This window comes from Aristolochia californica, unplaced genomic scaffold (assembly GCF_029961685.1).
Source record: "Aristolochia californica isolate CCGP_79_NKW_82.1479 unplaced genomic scaffold, dmAriCali1.0.hap1 SCAF_4, whole genome shotgun sequence".
In the NCBI taxonomy this organism is placed as follows: domain Eukaryota; kingdom Viridiplantae; phylum Streptophyta; class Magnoliopsida; order Piperales; family Aristolochiaceae; genus Aristolochia; species Aristolochia californica.
The window spans coordinates 32,325,133-32,329,096 of NW_027182103.1; the positions used below are offsets into that span (position 1 = coordinate 32,325,133).

Sequence of the window (3,964 nt, forward strand, 5' to 3'; positions counted from 1 at the left end):
AAAAATCAGGCATAAGCAGGGACTTGCCTAATAGCATCAAGAAGTGGAATGTTAATGTGAACCTTACTAAACAGTTCCAACGTTTCATGCATGCTATCTCCTTTCCTAGGTGGGCCCGATAACCTCTGTGGATAAGGAGCTGGTGGGACTTGATTAGGGATCTGCCTCGTTGTTGGTGGAGAACTTGGAGGTTCTTCACTCAATGATGTGTCCCCATTGTCATCCTTTGACTCCTTAGACTTAGTGGTCCCTACCTCATTGTTCAACTCACGACCATCCCTAAGGGTGGTTAGGGCTTTGGCTTGCTCGTGGTGGGAATTGGAATTTGACCCACTCTCATATGTGCTTTTGGGGTTAGGAATGGTTTGACTCCGGAGTCTATTTTGTGCCTGTTCACTCATATGGCTGGCCAACTGACTCACTTGCATTTTAAGTTTAGCAATGGAGGACTGTGTATTCTGCATGAATAATTGAAGTGTATCCTCAAGTGAAGGTTTTTGTAGAATCAATGGCTGTTGAGTGAAGTGTGGGTGCGGGGCTTGGGGTTGAGTAAACCCTGGAGCACCCCCAATCTGTGGGCCCTTGGACCATGAGAAATTTGGGTGCCTAGCCCAACCCAGATTATATGTTTCCGAAAAAGGATCGTTCCGGTTTGGTCTATGAAAATTTTGGACTGCATTCAAGTCCTCAATGAGCTTCGGGTAGGATGAACTAGATGGACACATTTGTGTGGGATGAGATGAACTAGATCATATGGCACAGACATTAGATGGGTTAGGAGCAGGTGAACTCTTGGACACCATAAGGGCATCAATCTTTCTAGTCAACCCCTCAATCTTGGCCAGGAGCATGGGTGTTTCACTAACCTCGTAGAGACCCCCTCTTTTGGCTTCGTGGGATCTCCTATCAATATTAAATGATGAACCCCATTGTCGAGATTGATCTCTCAACGTTTCAAAGAAGTCCCACGCCTCACTAGCACTCTTACCCATCAAACTCCCACCACTCATTGCATCTACCATGGATCTAACCTGGGGTGTAAGACCTTGATAAAAGTATTGCACTAAATGCCATTTCTCAAACCCATGATGCGGACACCTACGGATCAAATCCTTCCATTTCTCCCAAGCCTCATAAAAGTGTTCACCCTCCTACTACATAAAGTTTGAGATTTCTCTCCTTAGAGTTGTAGTTCTCTTAATGGGAAAGTACTTGGACAAAAATTTTGTGACTAATGTGTCCCATGAAGTAATGCTGCCCACCTCCAAGGAATTAAGCCAAGACTTGGCCTTATCCTTAAGTGAAAATGGAAAAAGTCTTAACCGGATACAGTCATCTTAGAAATTCTGGAATTTGAAAGTCACACAGATATCTAAGAATTCCTTGATGTGTTAATAAGGGTCCTCCTTCTCCAACCCATAGAATCTAGGGAGGAGTTGGATCACACCCGGTTTCAACTCATAACTGGCGGCAGTAGTCGGTGGCAATATAATGCAAGAAGGTGATGTGAAGTGGGATGGGATAGAATAATCCCTCAGGGCTCTACGGTCACTTGCTGCAGGTAATTGTAATGGTTCACCCTGATGGGCCATGGTAGCTCCTAAGTTGACTTCGGGTGTTTTCCTACAAATATGTTCTACCTCTTCAACAAAAGGAGCTAATGGTTCACCTAGGGAGTGGCGCCCGTGCATAAAACACAAAAAGAAACAAAACTAACTATCAAATTAAGCTAACAAACTTACAACTGAAAATACGAACTAACTAGAAGAAATAAAAATAACTCCATACAAAATCACCAAGATCAAATTATGAAAGCAAAAAATAAAATAAAAAAATAAAAAAATCTAACCTAAGACCATGGAGAACAAAGAAATACACTTAATACGAGCCTCCCCGGCAACGGCACCAAAAACTTGATGTGAAATTTAATTACATCAACTTTTATACCTCGTAAGCATCAAATTGTTCATGTAATCTAGCGGGAAGCGAGGGTCATATCCATAGGGAGGACTGAATTTTGTGTATTCTTCAGTCAACTAGCCTAACCAAATATGATGAATTAATCTTAACTAAACACTAATTATATCATAAATTATCAAGCAATAATCTAATTAACTACTTGCACAACAGGAAACGTCAACTCTGAATTTTACCATGATTCGTGGCTCTCTCGAGCGCCACGTAACCACGAACTTAGATTCTCAATCCTTGCGTCTAGCCCCTCTCGGGCGCCTAGAGTTAATGACAGAGACCGAATTACAATAGAATGCAGAGAATCAATTTTCTATTGTGATGATGCTAAAATTATTAACTCTGGGTTTTACCATGATTCGTGCCTCTCTCAAGTGCCACGTAACCATGGATCCGATTTCTCAATCCTTGCGTCTAGCCCCACTCAGGCGCATAGAGTGAAAGACAGAAATCGGATTAAAATACAAAAAACCAACCTAAATTACAATCCTACCCTAACTAGCTAATTTAATCAAATATCCGAAAAACAAATATTCGATAAACATTAATTATCAAATCAAATTTAATAAACATTCAAAACCTAAGTTCAAACTATAGGAAAATTAAATTAAAAAATGACGGATTACTCCCCTTCTCCTTCCTCTCGCTCGGGCATCATAGGCACGTTTTCACGGGTGCTGCAATTTCCCGAAATTGATGGCTTCGGGTTGCAAGAGCGAGTGGCCGGAGGTAGAGACGATGTCGGCGAAGAAGGATAGAAACCCACGGATGGAGGTGAAGACCGGCGTTCGACGGAATGGAGCCGAAGTCATTTGATCGGCTCTCTCGAGTCTCGGTTGGAGTCGGAATAGCTCCAAAAATGGTCAGAAATGGGTAATCGACGCCGAAGGATGGTCGGAATGCGGAATCGGCGCCGGAGGAGCCCTCTCGGGTCACCTCTCAGCCTGGCGATCAGAAAATGGCAGCGTCGAACTTGCCGTGACAGAGACTCTCTCGAGCTCTCCTCGGGTCTGTTCTCGGTTGCAGGATGGGGGTGGACGATGGTGACGAAAGGCGTTCGGAGGGAGCCCTCTTGGATCTTCCCTCCGAATGGTCGGCAACCTCCTCTGTTTCTCCCCAGCTTTCGGTCCACGGCCCCCCATTTTGGTCGGCGGTCTCCCCTATTTCTTTCAACGGTGGCTCACTTTTCTATATGATTTGCCCTAAAAATCACCTCCCTTTCCCTAATGGCATTTTGGTAAATATCTCCTTCTCCACCAAAATTCTCCTGAAATTCTATAATTGAATCCATAAAAATCATTTTAGGACGAAATAAACCCTAAAGGCAATGGAATATAATTCAGGAGAGAAAAATATGCAATATAGACAATGATTAATGCCAAATTCAATAAAAGCAATTTTCATTTGAAAATCGATAAATAACCACCTATAACACAATTATAAGGGCTATTCTATTATAATTAACCTAGTTCTCATGTCAGAATATGGCATCTATCATGGACTCCATAGCATCACGAGTTATCCACAGGTATAGGAATTAAATTATGTCAATTTACTTTTAATGTAATGTCATTTGGTTTGGTTGACTTTGGTTTGGTTTAGATGTAATGTGGCGTGAACCACTTGACCTATGGGTCACTTTTTTAATTCCGTCCTCAACCCTATTTAGGGGGACGTCAAGGGAAGGAGACATCAAGTATTGAGAAAATTAGAGTAAACAGGTCAGATTCTCCCTTAGAGATCTAGGTCGGATTCTCCCTCTGAGGTCTAGGTCGAGCTTCCTTCAAAGCTCCTTCATTCTATTTGATTTCCATCATTCCACGTTCCAGAAACAAAAAACCTCTTCTAGCGTCAAGAACATCCATGGAGGGAAGCGAGGAAAGAAGGGTGAGTCGATCCATGGCTGGGGAAGAACCTAACATCTTGGTATCATACAGGTCCACCCTTGGGGATTCCTCTTCTCCTGAGGATTTGAGGCAATTAGTTGAAGATA

At 42.7% G+C, this 3,964-nt stretch overlaps 1 non-coding gene across 1 annotated transcript; it reads left to right on the forward strand.

Moving 5' to 3' along the window:
• The first annotated feature begins 1,080 nt into the window (after nt 1-1,080).
• On the forward strand, nt 1,081-1,187 carry LOC137964368 (small nucleolar RNA R71). The gene has a single exon (XR_011115564.1). It is a non-coding gene; the product is annotated as a small nucleolar RNA R71 (small nucleolar RNA).
• Nucleotides 1,188-3,964: the final 2,777 nt, after the last annotated feature.